Raw genomic sequence first — 22,219 nt, forward strand, 5'->3', positions numbered from 1 at the left:
TGAGATGATTCGTGCTTTAAGACATGGCTTGAATGTCACAGCAGAAATCGAGACTCATTAGACCAGGCAATGTTTTTCCAGTCTTCTATTGTCCAATTTTGGTGAGCCTGTGCAAATTGTAGCCTCAGTTTTCTGTTCTTAGCTGACAGGACTGGCACCTGGTGTGGTCTTCTGCTGCTGTAGCCCATCCGCCTCAAGGTTCGACGTGTTGTGCTTTCAGAGATGCTCTTCTGCATGCCTTGGTTGTAACGAGTGGTAATTTGAGTTACTGTTGCCTTTCTATCAGCTCGGACCAATAAGGCATTTGCACCCACAGAACTGCCGCTCACTAGATATTTTCTCTTTTTCGGACCATTCTCTTCAACCCTAGGGATGGTAGTGTGTGAAAATCCCAGTAGATCAGCAGTTTCTGAAATACTCAGACCTGCCCGTCTGGCACCAACAACCATGCCACGTTCAAAGCCACTTAAATCATCTTTCTTCCTCATTTTGATGCTCGGTTTGAACTGCAACAGATCGTCTTGACCATGTCTGCATGCCTAAATGCATTGAGTTGCTGCCATGTGATTGGCTGATTAGAAATTTGCGTTAACGAGCAGTTGGACGGGTGTACCTAATAAAGTAGCCTGTGAGTGTAAGTTCAGTCCATTTACCGTTTCTTTAAATATCCTTTTTTGAGTGTTTGGAAAATGTTTAAACATGAATGGCTCCACTTGTACATTTAAATGAAGAGAAATCAGAAGCTGAAGAGAGATGTTCAGAACCTTGTATTTTGGCAAGAGTTTAACAGCCCATGCTACTCAAAGAGCTTACAGGAACACAACAAGTTAGTACTACTCATCATTTCAGGAACTGTTAATTAATTTTAAAAGTCAGTTCTATTTTCATGTAATGTCACATCATTTACTATGGATTACCAAATGTCATTAGAAAGAATGAGAATTAAGTGTCACAAGTCAAAAAGAGACAACTCGTACTAAAAATGTAATTTGTTGTGGGATTTTTTAAAGATTCAAATCTTTATTGAGAATATTTTCTGGATGTTAACTGAATTACAAATAAATTATAAACTACAACTCAATTTGCCATGAAGGCATCTAATGGGGCTTCATGTGTCATTTAATTTGTTTTGTTTTATCATTCAAGCTGCTCTCACACAGGAAGTTATTCTCCTGATATTCATGAAGTTCACATGTAAACATGTTATGTGAAGGTCATTTCACATTGTTGATATTACCCGTGTTTTACATTTAAAGCATGTGTAAAAAGCTTTCCTGTCCTTAAAGAAGTCAAACATGACCCAGCATTATCTAGTGTGAATTGGTCATGATATCTTGCATAAATTATTCTGCAGCTGGAATGTACCAGAACATCTACATATGTAAGAAGAATAAAATTTTCTTATGCAACACGGAGATTAATTTTTAGTTATTATGCATTCACAACATTTTAATTCAATATGTTTTAAAGTTTATACATATAAGTATAAAGAATGATTGCATTTGGAGTGCAAATACGGTTATTCACCCATCGACTTGAAAAGAGGGAAGGCTTTGAGAGTTAATGAAAAAGATTTAATTGTTGACAACTGTTTCTTTTCTTTTCATGACTCTGTTCATTTTAGACCAATTTCTAAATTGACATTTATTTCCAAGTAACTGAATAAAGTTGTGTTCTTCAGATCCATACATTTTCAGATCAAAATTTGCATAACTGAACATTTCTAGTTTTAATTTTCATGTTTTATATCATTTTTTCTGACTCAGTTAATGTTACCATTTTTCTGCATTTTGAAATTAGTACCTTACATAACATTAGTGTTTCTCATTTGAGCAATATATTTTTTTGTAATTTCAATATCTGCATTGCTGATGAGGCAAAAAAAGAATTTGTTTTGGCATACATGCAAAACACTACTGTACATCTATTTTATATTAACCTAAGAGTTGAAGGGGTGTGAATACTTTGGCAATATAATATGTAATAGAACTATCATAGAACTGATAAGAGTTATTACTAGTGATATTACTAGTTATGATGGTAGATATGCTACAGCTAGTCTGCAAATTTTTGAAGATATTCTGGGCTTTTGGTGAGAATGTGTGGGGACTGTATTGGGAAAATTATAAGATGTTTGTTTGCAATAACCTGATTTATTTGTGTGGCTCATCTAATATGCTCATGTGTTAGAAAATGTGATATTCAATTCTACTTTTTTTTTTAAACCTAAAGTCATGAATAAATGTGCATTAGGAAGTAGATGTCAGTGCGATGTGTGAATTATTGATTACTTAAATGTGAAAGAGGCTCATATAAAAACTGCACAGTTTGCATGTCCAGGCATTTCCATCTTAGTTCGGCTTTTAAAAAAAAGCAGAGTTCTCCTGAGGTCAGGTTCATTTCAACAGCGTCCACTTGATAAAATGCTGCAAGAGAAGACACAGGCATGACAGAATCTAATCTTAGCGGGCATTTAAAAATGCTTCTCCGGGAGACTTATTCAATATCGAACTGATATGTGTCACTTTCAAGGGCTATCTGAGAAAACAGGAACTCTCCCTAAGGTTTTTCTGAATACCTCCATTGTTTTCAGCTTCAGCAGATGCTGTTACTCCAATGCCAGATGGACAAAAGTAGTTTAGCTTTGCCAGTAAAATCCTACATAGTGGAACAGTACTGCTTTGTTGGACCATTTCTGCACTTATGTATTTCTTTTTTAAACTGAGAATGAACAAAACGGTATGATGGGTCACTTTCTTTTTTTTTTTTTTGCAAAGACTCCTTGATTCTTTTCTGCCACCTAGTGGTAAACCTAAACAGATGCATTTTTAAGTTTGTAAAATACTTATCTATTTATGGATAGATTGTTGTTTTTGAACCACATGGGAAGAATAAAAGGTTAACAGGTCAACAGTCCCCTACAGGAAAGGTTTTTACAGGCTGGAAATCAGTCACACACCCATGATTGTACCTGCTGGGAGTTTTCAGTTTCAGCTGGCTGGAGGAGAGAAAAAAATCTGCTGTAAACCCAAGCAAGAGAGAGCATGGGGTGTTCTCAAAGTTATGTTCATTAAAACCTGTTACTCACAACAAAGACACTGTCATTTGTGTTTTTTAACAAGTTAACTTATATTGTGACAACAGGGTTTAAGTTATTTAAATGTTATGGTTCAATAATCCATGTCCAAATTAATGTTGTGAGGCAGCTGGTTTTTTTTCTCCCTTTAAAATGTTGATTTATTCAACCTGATAGCTTAATTGGTTACAGTACCAAAAGTATTCACACCCCATGTTACAACCAATAAAATCCTGAAAGATGTGGCATTAATTTCTATTGAGCCTTCTGTACTCTAATGCCTCGACATAAAATCCTGTGGAAAAGAGCCAATATGGATGTAGTTGATCTCAGTATAAACACAGATGTTCTGTTAAGGCCTCAGAGGTTGTTAGGGAACATTAGTATAAACAGCATCAAGACCAGGGAGCACATCAGTCAGGTCAGGGATATAGTTGTTGAACATTTAAAGCAGGGTATACTGGTCCTTCTCAAAATATTAGCATATTGTGATAAAGTTCATTATTTTCCATAATGTCATGATGAAAATTTAACATTCATATATTTTAGATTAATTGAACACTAACTGAAATATTTCAGGTCTTTTATTGTCTTAATACGGATGATTTTGGCATACAGCTCATGAAAACCCAAAATTCCTATCTCACAAAATTAGCATATCATTAAAAGGGTCTCTAAACGAGCTATGAACCTAATCATCTGAATCAACGAGTTAACTCTAAACACCTGCAAAAGATTCCTGAGGCCTTTAAAACTCCCAGCCTGGTTCATCACTCAAAACCCCAATCATGGGTAAGACTGCCGACCTGTCTGCTGTCCAGAAGGCCACTATTGACACCCTCAAGCAAGAAGGTAAGACACAGAAAGAAATTTCTGAACGAATAGGCTGTTCCCAGAGTGCTGTATCAAGGCACCTCAGTGGGAAGTCTGTGGGAAGGAAAAAGTGTGGCAGAAAACGCTGCACAACGAGAAGAGGTGACTGGACCCTGAGGAAGATTGTGGAGAAGGGCCGATTCCAGACCTTGGGGGACCTGCGGAAGCAGTGGACTGAGTCTGGAGTAGAAACATCCAGAGCCACCGTGCACAGGTGTGTGCAGGAAATGGGCTACAGGTGCCGCATTCCCCAGACCTGGGCTACAGAGAAGCAGCACTGGACTGTTGCTCAGTGGTCCAAAGTACTTTTTTCAGATGAAAGCAAATTCTGCATGTCATTCAGAAATCAAGGTGCCAGAGTCTGGAGGAAGACTGGGGAGAAGGAAATGCCAAAATGCCAGAAGTCCAGTGTCAAGTACCCACAGTCAGTGATGGTCTGGGGTGCCGTGTCAGCTGCTGGTGTTGGTCCACTGTGTTTTATCAAGGGCAGGGTCAATGCAGCTAGCTATCAGGAGCTTTTGGAGCACTTCAGCTTCCATCTGCTGAAAAGGTTTATGGAGATGAAGATTTCATTTTTCAGCACGACCTGGCACCTGCTCACAGTGCCAAAACCACTGGTAAATGGTTTACTGACCATGGTATCACTGTGCTCAATTGGCCTGCCAACTTTCCTGACCTGAACCCCATAGAGAATCTGTGGGATATTGTGAAGAGAACGTTGAGAGACTCAAGACCCAACACTCTGGATGAGCTGAAGGCCGCTATCGAAGCATCCTGGGCCTCCATAAGACCTCAGCAGTGCCACAGGCTGATTGCCTCCATGCCACGCCGCATTGAAGCAGTCATTTCTGCCAAAGGATTCCCGACCAAGTATTGAGTGCATAACTGTACATGATTATTTGAAGGTTGACGTTTTTTGTATTAAAAACACTTTTCTTTTATTGGTCGGATGAAATATGCTAATTTTGTGAGATAGGAATTTTGGGTTTTCATGAGCAGTATGCCAAAATCATCCGTATTAAGACAATAAAAGACCTGAAATATTTCAGTTAGTGTGCAATGAATCTAAAATATATGAATGTTAAATTTTCATCATGACATTATGGAAAATAATGAACTTTATCACAATATGCTAATATTTTGAGAAGGACCTGTAGTTATAAAGCAAAATATCCAAGCTTTAAGCATCTAATGAAGCAGTCTACCCTTAACTCCTTTTCACCTTATCCATACTTCCTCCCCATCATGCCATCACCCTCATCCCTACTTCCTCATTATTTATCTCTTCTCATCATTGCAGGTTGGGGGTGGGGGGGTGGGGGGGGTCCTAAGTGGGCTTGGGATAAAAGCCATTTTGCCAAAGACTGCACCACAACACGGTGTCTCCTTTTTCCATGCCTTCCAGCAGTTTTCCTAGATGACCTAATCCTCACTTCCAGTTCATCCGCGCTTTCTTTCAAATAAAGCTTTAATCTCATATCTTTATGGCCTTGCTACTGAATGGAAGGGATGCAAAAATCCACAGCTCAGGTGGGAGAATCTGTGGTGGACTCCACAAATCTGGCCTGTATGGAAAAGTTGCTAGAAAAAAACCAATTCTGAAAGAAAGCTATAAGACATCTTGTTTGCCATAAGCCATATAGGGGACACAGAAAACTAATACTACACATCAACCTGAGCACAGCATCCTCACAGTAAAAATGTCACACACCCTGACTGCATCGGTAGCATGGGTGTGGATGGGATGCCTGTGAGCTAGTTCAGCTATGCTGCTGCTTCACTCGTGATCTTTCTCACTTTCTGCAGAATATATTAAGCACACCCTAATGATTTGAGTGATCTATTTATGAGAAGCACTCTGCATTTCACATGCTGCTCCTGACTGCTTGCCGCTGCCAGCTTCTGCTTGGTTCCCTCTAAACCCTCTGCCACCCCTCCACTCCCTTGGGCTCCGAGGTCAGAGAACCTCTGCTCACTTCCTGACATTTGGCATACATTCTAAGGGGGGTACAGATGCACTCAACACTCAACTACATGTTGAGCACCATGCCAAACTCAGAGTTATAGTACAATGACTACTAAAGATGTATTTACAAATGTATGTATTGCAATACCTTGGAACAATGAATTGCAATACATACAATAAATTTCAGTATCCGAGGACCTCTTCTGGACACCCAACGTCATGGCAGTTATCAAAAGAACCCATAAGTATTGTGCTAAGGAAGATGCTGGCATTCAACCACACAACCTCACTCACAGGATTATAGTGTGGTATGCAGGCTGGACTGCATTATTTTAAAAAGGCTCTGAAAAGAGTGATTAGGTTTGCAGAAAACATCATTGTCTGCACTCTGCCAGCTCTGGATAATCTCACCACATCACACTACGTCAGCAGAGCACAAAACATCATGTATGACCACACCATCCCCCACACTGGCCATCACTTTATCAACTATTACCTTCTGGTGTATGCACAGAGAGGCTAAACCAAGAACGTCCCAGTTTCAGAGTTTTTATCCAACTGTCATCAGCACATTAGGCTACATCAGACTTTGCACCAAAGACTTCACTTCTTTTTTACCCTTTTTACTTTTTAGGCCTTAAACACTCTTAATGGCCTTTCGTCAGCAATTACATTTAAAATTCTAATACCATACTTTTCAAACCTAAGGGTGTCTTGTTGTGATGGAGTCCTTACTAAGGGCAGAGATCTATGTAGGTAACCATCAAATATAAGTGTGGTGAGAGTTTTAAGGTTGATTAAAAAAGCATGAAAATATGATTTTGTGTAAAGCTTACTAATGTACTCTGTAGCATGCTTTCTGTTTACTCCTTGCACACCTCCAGTAGTAGTTAATTAGCAGTAGCAGTGGGTCTAGTGATGACATTTTAAGGTTTCTTGTAACATCTTGCTCTTAGGATAAACGTACCTGGATGGCCAGACCTGGACATGTTGGCAGTTGTATTGAACGTCCTCCACTTGGACACTATTTTACTTCAACATGGCAAAACTCCTTTAAAATGCTGAGTAACACTGTTCTCATCGTGTGGCTCTGATGTTATACATCTGTGTGATTTTAGCCATGTTATGTGTTCTTATTTAGTTCCCACAAGAAATTATATCTTTAAGTTTTACAGAAAATTTTAGAAGTTATATTTTGTTGGTTTTTATTTTTTGTATTATTAAAACTGATTTTAAATATACATTTATCTTATACTATTTCACAATTGTAGTTTAACTAAATAATGAAAAAACAACAAATGTATCAAGTTAGAATTAATGGAAATAAATGTTTTTAAAAGTCAGTTTTGTATCTATATAGCCCCACTTGGACAGATCATGAATAAATTTCATAATCTCTCTGATCACTTTTATGCAGATGACATTCAGATGTACTCCTCCTTCAAAGATTCTTAGTTTTTCAAACTCTGAATGACTTGAATTCGTAAAATAAAGAACACACTGGTTAAAAAAAAAAAAAACAGTGTTTCATCATTGGCCCAAAGAGCATAGTCCCTCTGATCAAGCAAGAAATTGGACTTTTGAACTCATTGTGTAGCCACATTAGGGACATTTTGTTGTTATTTACCACCAATGAATCTTTTTCAAAGGTCGCTCAAAACAACTTATCCAAAACAGTACACTTTTCTAGACTATTGGAACACACTTTTCACAGGTGTCAAGAAAAAAAGCCTTCAGTTGGTCCAAACCTCTGCAGAAAGACTTGCAGTAAGTGGAACAAACAGAAGAGCTCACATCACTTCTGTTTTAATGTCTTTGCACTGGTTACTTGTTTATTTTAGAATTCATTTTGAAATCCTGACTGCATGATCAAGCTCCTTTCTATATTACTGAAATTTTAAAGCCACACAATCCAACCCTTAGGCCCTCAAACCAAAATGTACTAATAATTCGAGGGGATCTCTCAGGGGATCTCTCGGTCTCTAAGGTTGAGATGCAACCTCAACTCTGTTTTTACTTGTCCTCAGACTCTGTACTCTTTTAAATAGCAGCTGAAAACATTTTTATTGAAATGTTCTTTTTAAGTATTATTTTAAGTTTTATTTTTTTTCTGATTTGCATCTTTTATTTTGCTCTGTCTTTTATCCTGTTTTATTTGAATAATGTTTTAATGTTTACAATCTTACTTTGTGATTTCTGTCTGTGAAAGGTGCTATTTAAATAAACTTTACTTACTTTCTAGCAGAACAGAAAAAAAATCATAAGCTCCTTTAACTCTTGCAGCAGTCAACAATCAGTGTCTTTGAACATCTACCACAAAGGGGGTCTTTCAGGATAAATATGCTACTTCGTAGATAAGAGAGTCAAATTTTGTTCCCAGAGGGACAGGAACTGAGTGTCTGCTGTGTTTATACCTTATCAAGTCTGAGGAGAAGCAGGCAGGCTCACTTGCTCTGGTGCTCCACACACATCTGTGTCTGCTGTAGTAACCCATAACCATGCAGAAAAGCACTTCTCACTAAATTAAATCATCAAGTCTGAAACCTTAAACTGAGCTGTGCCTGCAACATGTTCAGACCGGCTTGTGCTCTAGCCAACTTGTGCATGCAGAAGTAAAACCTACCCCTAACTTTTTTCCATGTTCTTTTCAATATTTCACATGCAAAACATGCGAAACAAGAAGACAAATCACATGTATAGTATGTGGTGCTTTAAATTGAAGCTTGATAAGAAGATTATCAACCTCACAGGGCTTTGAAATGGACCATGGGTGACTATTCTAATAAGAAGCCTTTGAACACAATTTTATACTTGTTGCATTAACCAAAAAATATATATAGATGGGAACAACTTGCTTTTTAGTTTTACTATAAAAAAAATGCAGATAAGCAGGAGATAAGCAAGCAGATTTAAAGGACTTGTCGGATGCAGAATGCAAACAGATGAGTTAAGTTTGCTAAAGAGAAATAATTGTAACTTTGTGGGCTTTTTTTTTACAAAATCAGCACTGATATACTTATTGATATCACTGATTTTAATACTTTATACACCCAATTTAAATTGGACAGTACGTTATTATCTCTCTCACAAATTCAATCTTTGCCTATTCCTCTTTGGATTGTCCAGAGCCCGGAGACCCATCTCATACTTTGTCCTCTTTAGCTCATCCAATAGGTTTTTAGATTTAGGTCTGGGGACTGAGATGGCCATGAAAGAAGGTTTATTTTGTATCTTTTGAACCATTTCTGTGTAAATACAGCCATGTGTTTGATATTTATGCTACAGAAGCACAATTTTGACCCATTGTCGATTTACTGGGATTGTCTTCCCCATCCGTTTCTTTGTTGTGTTTAAAAATAAATACAAATTTTCCTCAACTTCTGCTGTCTAGTTACCAGCAGGTTTTTGGTCAAAACTGACTGGTATTTGGAACTATTCATAACTCCATCCACTTCGACAAAAACTTTAGTTCCATCTGAAAAAAATAACCCCAGAACATGATTCTGCCACCACCATGTCTTACTGTGGATATGGTTTTATTTCAGTCTAGTGATCTATTTATGCCAAATGTCCCTTTTAAAATTGTTGCTGGAAATCTCAAGTTTAGTTTTATCAGATCATTACATGTTTTTATTTATTTTGGATTTCTGTGATTTTAGTCAGTTCTGGATATTTCTTTTGAAGGTAAAAGCTTCTATCCACCCTACACCTCAGCCTAGACACATGGATAATGCAGGATTTGTTTGTCACATGCAGAACACAACCAGAATTTGTTGGAAATTCCTACTGCTAGTCGTAGCAGCCTCCATGAATAGTTTCCATCTTGTCTTTTTAATCATTTTTAATAAATGTCTGTTTCAGTCATGTCTTTGTTGTCCCATATTTTCCCAAGTGTTGGTGAATGTCTTAATTGTGCCATGGTAGATAAATAATGCAGTGGATCTTTTTGTACTCATCTCCTGACTGATACCTTTATACAATGAGATGAATTAGGTCTTTAATAAATTATCTGTAAACATGTTTAGCTGAAGGATGTGAATAAGTAAAAAATCTGATTTTCTGCAACTAATGGTATCCTAAAGATGAATAAAAAGGTACTTTAACAACGTATTAGTTTAAAGGTGGTGCACACTTTAAAACTGGGTTGTTGCATCTTTTTCCTTATTTATACAACCCTCCCCCAGCACATTTATTTGTTTTTAAGTCAAATTGTACAGAGTAAATGTTAAGTTTTATATGTCTTAAAAACCATTTGTTGTACACTTTTAAGACCCACTATAGACAATAAAATATGAACCAATATTCATGGCTGTATTGAGGTTTGATAACAGACCCTCTGTCTTTTCTACAACTTTATGTTATCTTGACTCTTATATTTATATAACTCACCAACTACAGCATAATGTGACTTATTTCCTGGAGAAAACAATAACTCTTTGAGATGTGACGTTTTGAAGCATAACATAGAAATCTGGATGCAAATAACTTCAGCAAACACCGACTTAAATGACTTCACTGACCTTTCAAGAAATTATATCTCTCTTAATTTACAGCAGATATGTTGGAAGTGTAACGGGAAAAAGTCCGCTTTGGAAAGTTATGAATCATATTTGAAGACCTGAATTGGAAAAAGCAATTTCCATAAATGGTAAACAAATAAAAGGACTCTTTCTCCGCTTGAGTGAACTTGAATTAAAATTTAATTTTACCTGCGATATCTTCCTCTGGAGTTACTAAATTCTGGTAATTTAATCTGACTTTCTTCCACATATTGTGACAGAAAACAGACTGTTTAAAGAGACAGGGCTTTGAGGAATTCTTTCTGTGAAATTAGAGCTATTAGTTTGCTTTGGATGTTGGCTTCCACCCTGAATTTCTATTAAAAAAATAAAAGTCTAGCTGAGATGCTCACATCATGGGGCCTGGACACACAGCTCAGTGACAGCCTGAATTATCTGTGTGTGAAGCTGGATGTCATCCACACTGAGTGATATGAGCACTGGGTAATGGGCCTATGGTAATTTATCACGCTCATCTGTCATTACAGAGGATATTAGATTTGCACGAGAATAAAGAATGTGCGGGTGACCTCATCTGTACCAGAGACTTAGATTGTTTGATTTTGCAGGAGGAGATAATGCCATTCATTAATTTCGAACCTCTTAATATATGTTCTAATTTGCTTTTTTCATGATTATGCATGTCAGAAGTGTAGAAGTATGTGACTCGGAAATAATTTTAGCCCTTTATTGATGTTTCATTTTGATAAACTTGTTGTTCTTAGCATGCTAATCCGACTTAACTATAATTCATGTCGTTCTGCTTTCATTTATATCTCCTAATGTCCCAATATCTTTGGAAACGGGGTTTTAAATATTATTTCTCTTCAGTAATGAGACAGCAAGAACTCTTTCAGCATGCATTATCTTAATTCTGTATTCCACATTCTGATTTTTATCTTATTTGCCTGTTTAAATCTCACCAGCATTGCATTTGTTTTATGCTCTTCACATGACACTGTGCAGGAGTGCCATTCGAGCATAAAGGCATTCTTAAAATAAAACGTTAAGAGTTACATGAGACTCCTGAAACTAAACTCAAATTTGTGCAGAAATAAATTTATCCTGCTAATATACAAAGTATTTTAAGATATACAGATTTCTTTTGTTTGTGTTTTTGATCATCAAAAATGTTTTATATCAGATAAAGATAATCTGTCACTCCTAGGAAAGTTCACAACTTTTCGAGTTTTCCATGTTTTCTCCATTTATTAATAATGGATCTTGCTGCGGATTACTAGAAATTGATTTGTAACCCTTTCCAGACCAATAGATGTCAATGAGTTTGTTTCCCGTCTGTTGTTGAAGTTCTTAAACCGGGGCTTGATTTGTTGCTTTTGTTTTTTTTAGATATTATAGCCTACTTGATGTTGTCCGACAGGTCCTATTTAAGTGATTTAAGTTTCCTCATTCTACAGATCAGATAATTAGCAGGCCACCGTGTGGCTAGTCAAAGTGATCTAAGAAATTTGCCCAATTACACATAATTCATTTTCACATAAAGCCAGCTTTTTCTTCATAAAAGGAATCAGAATATGAAAACAGCATTTTGTGTGCAAACCTGAGAAAAGCCTTGTACTATTTACATCTAAGACCCAACTTTAATAATAAGAACAGCCTGAGAGGCGAACTATGACTTACTCTCTCATGATGAATTTTATTCATAAAGACGTTAAATAGATGGTCTATGGTCTATAGGCACAAAATTAACTTTTCTATTTGACTTTTCATATCTTGAAAAAGCTGATACAAGTTAGGAACTTAAACCTGAATGTAGCTCTATCTATAAGTTCAAAAAATTGGTTAATTATCTACTTTATTTTTTTTGTGATACTGTACTGTAGAGGTTAAAAGGAACTATGCTATCTATCATAAATAATTACCCTCATGTAATGTCATTATTTTCTCATTTAGGTTTAACTTAATGAATCATTTCTTTTGTAAAACACCATAAAGTGGTTCCTTGAACTCACCTTTCCTAAATCCAAAGACGTTAAATTGTTGAACAGATATTAAAACTGTAAAGTATTTATTTGTCTTTTTAAAACCAATATTATAAAAAGTATTTTGGGGGAATTTGTGTAACAGATTCACACAAAGTCATGCAAAATTATGTATTGAAAGGAAAATAATACAGGGTTGGTAGCACTGTTGCCTTGCAGCAAGAAGGTCCTGGGTTCGACTCCCGGCCGGGGGTCTTTCTGCATGGAGTTTGCATGTTCTCCCCGTGCATGCGTGGGTTCTCACTGGGTACTCTGGCTTCCTCCCACAGTCCAATAACATGCCTGTTTGGTTAACTGGTCTATCTAAATTGCCCTTTGGTGTGCGAATGAGTGTGTGCTAGATTGTTTGTGTGTTGCCCTGCGATGGACAGATCACCTGTCCAGGGTGTACCCCGCCTCTCGCCCATAGACTTCTGGAGATAGGCACCTGCGACCCACTATGGAAGAAGCGGTAGAAAATGACTGACTTCAGTTCACTTTTATTCAGCCCCTTTACTCCAATACTACCAAATAACATCCAGTGCGTCAATTTGCCTTGAGAAGTCACCTTATTAGTAGAGTTCACCATTTAAGCAGGATGACTATTTGTCATGATCTATCAACAACAAAGATATTGCTGAGAAAAGTTATAAGAAGATGATGTGAACTGGACCTTGAGACAACAGATGACAACCTTGAGACAACAGATGTCGTCGCAAGGCACTTTACAAAGTCAATTCAATCGAAAAATACAAATTTTAAGTCGGGTACATATACTCCAATTAATTCTAACTAGCAAACAGTGCAGTCATATTCAGTTTATTATTCAAATTGTTTAAAAACTTTTTCTATCTAAGGAAACCCAGCAGATTGCATCCAGTCAGTGACCTGTAGCATTCACTCCTCCTGGATGAGCATGTAGAGACAGTGGGCAGTCACTGGCGTTGACTTTGCAGCAATCCCTTATACTGAGCATGCATGTAGTGACAGGGGAGAGGAAGAACTCCCTTTTAACCAGAAGAAACCTCCAGCAGTAACCAGGCTCAGTGTGAGCAGCCATCTGCCACGACTGACTGGGAGTTCACGAGTAATTATAAATAAAGCATTGTATTGTTCTTATTTTTATGAAATACAAAACTAAAACATAGAATATAGTGGGTGGAGTTATACAATGATGTACAGTAGGTGGCAGTATGCACCTCTGAATTTGTTGCGAACCGCCAGCAGAAGAAGAGAAGAAGAAGCAGCAGCAATAGCGCCAAAAGAACGGACCAAGAAACTACGGTACAAAGCCAGGTAATGTTAAAAAGTTTATATATGTCTTAATGTCGTTAATATACTGGTCCTTCTCAAAATATTAGCATATTGTGATGAAGTTCATTATTTTCCATAATGTCATGATGAAAATTTAACATTCATATATTTTAGATTCATTGCACACTAACTGAAATATTTCAGGTCTTTTATTGTCTTAATACGGATGATTTTGGCATACAGCTCATGAAAACCCAAAATTCCTATCTCACAAAATTAGCATATCATTAAAAGGGTCTCTAAACGAGCTATGAACCTAATCATCTGAATCAACGAGTTAACTCTAAACACCTGCAAAAGATTCCTGGGGCCTTTAAAACTCCCAGCCTGGTTCATCACTCAAAACCCCAATCATGGGTAAGACTGCCGACCTGACTGCTGTCCAGGAGGCCACTATTGACACCCTCAAGCAAGAGGGTAAGACACAGAAAGACATTTCTGTACGAATAGGCTGTTCCCAGAGTGCTGTATCAAGCCACCTCAGTGGGAAGTCTGTGGGAAGGAAAAAGTGTGGCAGAAAACGCTGCACAACGAGAAGAGGTGACCGGACCCTGAGGAAGATTGTGGAGAAGGGCCGATTCCAGACCTTGGAGGACCTGCGGAAGCAGTGGACTGAGTGTGGAATAGAAACATCCAGAGCCACCGTGCACAGGTGTGTGCAGGAAATGGGCTACAGGTGCTGCATTCCCCAGACCTGGGCTACAGAGAAGCAGCACTGGACTGTTGCTCAGTGGTCCAAAGTACTTTTTTCGGATGAAAGCAAATTCTGCATGTCATTCGGAAATCAAGGTGCCAGAGTCTGGAGGAAGACTGGGGAGAAGGAAATGCCAAAATGCCAGAAGTCCAGTGTCAAGTACCCACAGTCAGTGATGGTCTGGGGTGCCGTGTCAGCTGCTGGTGTTGGTCCACTGTGTTTTATCAAGGGCAGGGTCAATGCAGCTAGCTATCAGGAGATTTTGGAGCACTTCATGCTTCCATCTGCTGAAAAGCTTTATGGAGATGAAGATTTCATTTTTCAGCACGACCTGGCACCTGCTCACAGTGCCAAAACCACTGGTAAATGGTTTACTGACCATGGTATCACTGTGCTCAATTGGCATGCCAACTCTCCTGACCTGAACCCCATAGAGAATCTGTGGGATATTGTGAAGAGAACGTTGAGAGACTCAACACCCAACACTCTGGATGAGCTAAAGGCCGCTATCGAAGCATCCTGGGCCTCCATAAGACCTCAGCAGTGCCACAGGCTGATTGCCTCCATGCCACGCCGCATTGAAGCAGTCATTTCTGCAAAAGGATTCCCGACCAAGTATTGAGTGCATAACTGTACATGATTATTTGAAGGTTGACGTTTTTTGTATTAAAAACACTTTTCTTTTATTGGTCGGATGAAATATGCTAATTTTGTGAGATAGGAATTTTGGGTTTTCATGAGCTGTATGCCAAAATCATCCGTATTAAGACAATAAAAGACCTGAAATATTTCAGTTAGTGTGCAATGAATCTAAAATATATGAATGTTAAATTTTCATCATGACATTATGGAAAATAATTAACTTTATCACAATATGTTAATATTTTGAGAAGGACCTGTATGCTCTTGGTCCTTCTTTATTGGCGGTGAGGAGTGTGACAGCGCATGCGCAATGTGAATCGACTAACTTTGTGCTCCACTAACCAGCCTGAGATCACGTGACACCAAGTCGCTGATGTAAATTCGTATTCTCAAAGAAAAGAAATCGTATTCACAAACTGTTACAGCATATTGTATTCATAAAGAATAAACCACAACTGTAAACTTGAACTTTGTGTTTGTAATTTCTTGAAGCTGTAACATTTTATTTCGTATTCTTATAGAGAAAATATACAATATCTCTTTTGGATTTTACTTATGCACAACTATTGACTAATATGCATACATTTCCGTCTTTACATACACATTGTTTTTGACAGCGTTCTTACCCCATAACAAATCTAATAGGTCAGTAACATTTTCACCAGAAATGCTGACTTTGAACAAATAATGCTGTTTGTGCATATGTCATGCAGGTGTATGGTTTGATACCAGCAGAGGGCACCCGTGAGCTGCTGCTCTTAACTCTGTGTTCCATTTGGGCCCACTTTTTTGTTTGCTACTCCTTTCGTAAACAGTGTTGGAGCAGACGTCACACATTGTTGATCAATGCGCACAACGTACAGTTGCAGCTCCACTTACTTCCTGAAAGGACAAAAGGGAAACCACACAAAAGAAAACAAGGACAGGACTTGCCCATGAATAAGAGATGAGTTGTTTAAGCAATTCTGAAATATTTCCTCCAGAGAGAAGCAAGGCTCATGGCTCGTGATGCAATGTGGCAGAACAGATAAATGGGCTCTTAAGCAAAAGTGGCAATTACATGAGAGATCTAGTTGTGCCGAGCAATCGGTGACTGAATACGTAGATTGAGGGAATCTGTGCACTTATCAGAAACTGTGGGTGATTTAGTAAAGTGGAGCTCATCTCATTTCAGTCTAGGTATCTTAATCCAACAAAAATTAATTTTACTATGTTTCCATAAACGTAATCCCCCCTCCAAAAAAAAACATTTGAAAACTCAACAGAGTGGTGATGCTGCAGAGAACACAGCCATGATTCATAGCTGGAGTATGATGACAAAATATGAGGTGATGATGAACTAAGTGTTTTTAAGATGTAAATGTATGCAGAGATGAATAAAACCATGATTTATTGTGGTTGATATTACCGCATGCATAAATAAGACAAACATTAATTCCCATCTAAACAAGCCCAGAACAATACAGCTTTGTTTTTTAAAACTCAGTTGTACTGTTAAGCTACATCTTTGCATTTAGTCTGAGCAACATTTTATTTTGAAATTTAATGAGATGGAAGTTCACTCAGTTCCATTAAAACAGCTTATCAGCGGACATCACAGCATTTATTGTAAAATATGTACTTTTCAAAAGCACCGTGTTCAGTGCATTTAGTTGAAGGCCATTGCTCCTGGAGGATATTAAATACACAAATAATTACGTTTGGTCTCTTTGCACAAAAGAAAGTTGATTATAAGCCCTTATCTCACTACACTACTCGAAGTTATAGCAGAAACGTCCGCGAAATTTATCTAAGTACTGAACATAGTCTAATTAGAGTGTCTTGCAAAAGTATCTAAACCACTTAAACCTTTTTGCATATTGTCATGATCCAATTGTGTTATGATCTATGGGCTTATTTGTGGATTTTGTCTGTTTTCTGGATTGAAGTTTTGTTTTGATACGTCTTCCTTATTTTTTTTCTCGTGTGTGGTTAATGGTTTAATCTTCATTCATTCTGGCTGTTCATGGGATTGTTTTCTTTATGTCTGCTCAGGTCTCTTTAGCTTTTATGCTTGAAAATAAATGGTCAAATACAGAAAGTCATGAGTTAATTCAGATTCCATGGTCAGCACATTTAAATATGAACAAAAACTGTGCACCATGAGTATGTATGAGCAGAATGCTGCTGTTGTAGCTTGCCTTTCAGGTGAACAATGAGAGTATGTCTTTTTGTGAATGGTGTTATTATTTTTCAAAACAATGAAAATAATGTCCCCAGTAAACCAGTGGTAAACTCTACTACTATTATAATTCACTACAGTAATACCACATGATGAAAATCTATAATCATCTGAATTAATTGCGAATGAGAGTTTCAAAGCACTACTTTTCTAACTTCCTGGAGAAACTAGCTGTGCTGCAGTGCTAGCATTAGCTTGCATGAATCACTTTCAATAAGTTTGTAACATTGACTAAAATAGTTTGTGCCAACGCTAAAGAACACATTACAGTTGAGGATGTAAAGGATTATGGTGCACGGTGGCACAGTTGGTAGCACTATTGCCTTGCAGCAAGAAGGTCCTGGGTTCAACTCCTGGCCAGGGGTCTTTCTGCATGGAGTTTGTATGTTCTCCCTGTGCATGTGTGGATTCTCACTGGGTACTCTGGCTTCCTCCCACAGTCCAAAAGACATAACTGTTAGGCTAATTGGTCTATCTAAATTGCCCTTAGGTGTGAATGAATGTGTGCATGTTTTTTTGTCCTGTATGTCTCTGTGTTGCCCTGCGATGGACTGGCTAACTGTTCAGGGTGTACCCTGCCTCTTGCCCGTAGACTGCTGGAGATAGGCACCAGCTCCCCTGTGACCCATTATGGAGTAAGCAGTATAGAAGATAAATGAATGAATGAATACTTTTCTAACTTCCTGGAGAAACTAGCTGTGCTGCAGTGCTAGCATTAGCTTTCTTCAACAAGACTGCTCTGGGTCAACTTCCTCCTGACTTTGTACCCACTGGTTGCTATTTTGTCCCCACTTACTTCCATTTTGCACTTGTAAACAAATTATTGTTTATTCTCTTAGTAGCTCAGTATTTTGATGGACTATGGAGAAAAATAATAAATAAAATTTGCAAATCTCACAGTGAATTTAATTTTCTAAACATCTTATATTACACTCTGTTTTCATTAATAGTGGTTCGGATCCCTATTTAGGCCAGTCAATAATTATAAAATATTAAAGCTTATGACTTAAACCAAAAGAAATATGAGCTACCTCCAACAGTTATTGATTGGAGCCACATAATAGAATAGAAATATCCTTTATTGTCCCTCAGTGGAGAAATTCAGGTGTACCAGCAGAAAAGTGACAAGCAAAATTGAGGCATGCAGATTCACACAAAGGTAAAAATATCAAAAATAAGAATAAGACTCTCTACAATAAGGGATAATGTACAACATAAGAAAAAAATATAGATCAAAGAAATGTGCAACTGTAAGATAATTTAAAAAAAGTATAAAATGTGTGTGTATATTTATGCATAAAAAAAAACAAGACAGACTATTTACAAGAAAGTAGCAGCATTCATTTTTTTAAGTAATTTGTTAAAAGTATTTGACATTCTGGCTGTTGTTTCTTGCATTGGAGCCTCCACTGTGCCAGCTCTCACAACAGACTGTGTTGTGAGAGCTGGCAGAAGTACTGGAAATCACTGCATGGGTTCAGTAACACTTTCTGAAGAACATTACCATTGAACACAGTTTGTTACTACTTCTACAAATTTAAGTTTAAACTTTATATGGAATAAAGATAATATTGAGAAGCAGTGGTGGTTTTTGATAAGGGTGACTTGGCTCACGGTCCAGGGAGGCGTCTTACTGGAAATGGTGAAAAAAGTTTGTGTCCTGAACAAAGTTTCTATTACTTAATTACATGTTTAGTTAATGGGAGATGGCTGGGCTCTGTGTTGTAAAGGCACAACTTCTTGCTAGTATAGTGTCTGATAACACATCAGATCTTGAGGCCTCAGGTTGGGCTTGGAGCACATTTCCAAGCCAGAGCCATCTGCTGAGAGGTACCCAAAATGGAAAGATCTGAAGGCCCGACTGTTCTTAAAGATAGTTGGAGCAACAGGCTGGGAAATTCCATCTATGGGAAAGTGTGTGCCATTAGAAAGAGACTGTGCTAAAAGTTAGAGCCATTTGCTGGTTAATGCCAAATATGGTACTGTATATGTGCAGTCCGGTTGCCTATAAAAAAGTCTGTGTTTACTGATCAACAGAGAATCTTCTACTTTCATCTTAAGATTCCTCCAGATCAGTGCACACATCTGTACTTTTTGATATGAACATGACTGAAATAAAATTGGCTTCCAAAATCTGAAATTCTTTTTGAAAACTATGCAAACCTAGCTCTTTAGCCTCTGGGCTAAAAGAAAAGGAATCATCAGACATAAGAATATGGAGTTAAAAAGTCTACATGTGGAACTTGTAGACATGAAAAGGTAAAGTGATATATTCACAAAGTCAAACATTTTTGGGGGTTTTGCTTATTTCAGCAAGATGATGCAAAGCATTTATCACAGTTGCATGGCTCTGTTGCAATAGCCCAGTAGCTAAATGGGTCTGCCTGCAGTTCATAGCCTGTAACCTCTACACAGTAAAAATCGCAACCAAGTCATGTTCAAAGTGAAAACTGTAGATTTGCCCACTGATCACACCTGGTTGAGGTAAAAGACATGCTGATACAACATAGTAAAATACATGCTCACGTTAAAGCAATGCTGCTTGTATTAATTTACAAATATGTATATCTTTTTAAATACAGCACACTGTTTTGTTTTACTTTTTTCAGTGAGTAATTTTCTAATTATTATGCTCTATTTTGTGTAGATTTGTACGAGGGCTTGTACAGCGCAGACACGCTGGAGTCATGTACCTTCAAAAAAGATTTACCGTAATTGCATTAATTTTGCTCTGGGCCGATGCCCGCGGAAATATACAGTCCCTTTATAGTCCTTAATGTTTTTCAAATTTTGTTCAAAGCATATTTTAATGAAGTTCCAGTTAGTTGTGTGCAGACAGCTTATAGAATGGTTGCTCTCCTGCTTCTTAAATATACTTTGTTTTTATTTAAATTCAGTTTATTTAAAAACTTGCTTTTCACAATAAATGCCAGCTCATGGCACTCAATGCAAATTTAGAAAGTTCAATTAACCTAATAGGCTGGTCTTTCAACTGTGGAAGGAAGCTTGAGTATAAGAAGACATGTAAAGTTCAATCCATGTTGGGATTCAAAGGCATGACCTGTTGCTGGAAAAAAGATGCTAAATGTTGCATGTATTTATATTCAGCCCTCTGTACACTGATCCCCTTAAATAAAATAACATTACTTTCACACTTACTTTCAGATTTTGCCTAATTAATAAATACAATTCACATTTGTGGACTCTTTGAAGTAAGGCACATTGTGCAAATGTACTTTTGCGGTAACTGAACATCTTAAAGTGTATTGTCTATTTTGATGTGTTGAATTGGATGCTCCACTTGATATTGTAGTAGACGGGAAAGTAAATTACAACATTTTACCAGTGCAGATAAAAAAATCATTGCTTAGATTTCTGAAACTCAAAATACAAAATTAGATGCATTTTTAGATGCAGATTTAGTTTTTATTTGGGAGGAAAACAATATGTCAATGCCTTAGTTTTTTGTAGATAAGATAAGGTAAAAGTAATTGTGCTCTTAATGCTGTTTGAGCTCTTTAAAACTACTCTGAGCCTATGTGAAAGAAAAGTGTAGGTTGATAATAAAAATAGTTTTTTTTTTCCATGTGTTGTCCCTGTGCTGAGCCTTAAGACCAAATTTTGCAGCAATAGCAGCTGCTTACCTTCACACTCTGACGCATTGAATGTAAATGACTTTGGCCCCCATGCTGCTTTAACACCAAGCCTATAAATAAACTCCAGAGTACTTTCCGAGCACTTCCTCTCATACACAGACCATGGGGAATCGACATCTCTCCTCCTGTGATGAAAAGAATCTGACAAGATTTCTTGGGAGGTCAACTAACTGCAAACACCCTGAATTACCAAAACAGTAGAAAACAGCAGCAGAAGTAGTTATAGTGAAGGGGGGGGGGGGGGGGGGGGGGTCTGTCAGGTGTCATTAGTTGAAATGGAAATTTTTAAATTTTAATTTCAAGGGATGCTTATTTATTGTTGTGGCTGCATTGTGAGAGTGAAAGCAGCATGGATTTTGTTATAATCAGATAAAGCCAGACGGTGATCAGAGGCACATAAGGTCAGAGCTAGGGGGGCCAAGGGTCGACAGCTGAATCTCCCATTCTTCGGCGAAGTCAAACTGCTGCCACATCCCACCATCTGCACCACCCCGTCTACTGTCAACACGCCCTTACTTTACAACCTACCTACAGCAAAGAGGGAAAGAAGGGAAGAGTGGACCTTAAAATAGCAGGACCCACCAGGGAGGCATTCATGTAAATTCTGGAAACATCTGCTGCAAATATAGGGTTAAAGAAGTTTAACTGATAGATAGAAAGAACAAATTTTTGATTATGTTGTAAGTTTCCTTCAACCAGCCGGTCAGAGAGAAAATCAAGTTAATACTTGAAACTTCAATGTACTTTATTGGAAATTTATTTGGTTAGCATACATGTGCTAACCAATAACAAAATCATTTTATACCACTTCTTCCATAGTGGGTTGCAGGAGAGCTGGTGCCTATCTCCAGCAGTCTATGGGCGGGAGGCGTGGTACACCCTGGACAGGTCACCAGTCCATCGCAGGGCAACACAGACGTAGAATGCACACACTCAGTCACACCTAAGGACAATGAAGAGAGACCAAGCTGACAGTCATGTTTTTGTGGGAGGAAGCCAGAGTACCTGGAGAGAACCCACACATGGGCAGGGAGAACATACAAACTCTATGCAGAAAGACCCCCAGCCGGGAGTCAAACCCAGGCACTTCTTGCTCCAAGCAACAGTGCTACCAACTGCTCCACCATGCAGCCCCTTAACAATATACATGATGTCAAAACATTTTTTTTTATGAAAATCTGTAAAATGTAGCGCGCATTTGTTTTCACCCCCTTTAAATGTTGTACACCTAAATAC

At 37.8% G+C, this 22,219-nt stretch overlaps 1 long non-coding RNA gene across 1 annotated transcript; it reads right to left on the reverse strand.

Annotated features, from left to right (window-relative positions):
• Positions 1-21,279: 21,279 nt before the first annotated feature.
• Positions 21,280-21,847, reverse strand: LOC124883541. The gene is made up of 2 exons (XR_007042233.1): positions 21,789-21,847; positions 21,280-21,511 (listed from the first exon to the last, which is right to left on the reverse strand). It is a non-coding gene; the product is annotated as an uncharacterized LOC124883541 (long non-coding RNA).
• Between the last annotated feature and the right edge of the window lie 372 nt (positions 21,848-22,219).

Source organism: Girardinichthys multiradiatus, chromosome 18, assembly GCF_021462225.1.
Source record: "Girardinichthys multiradiatus isolate DD_20200921_A chromosome 18, DD_fGirMul_XY1, whole genome shotgun sequence".
Classification (NCBI taxonomy): Eukaryota; Metazoa; Chordata; class Actinopteri; order Cyprinodontiformes; family Goodeidae; genus Girardinichthys; species Girardinichthys multiradiatus.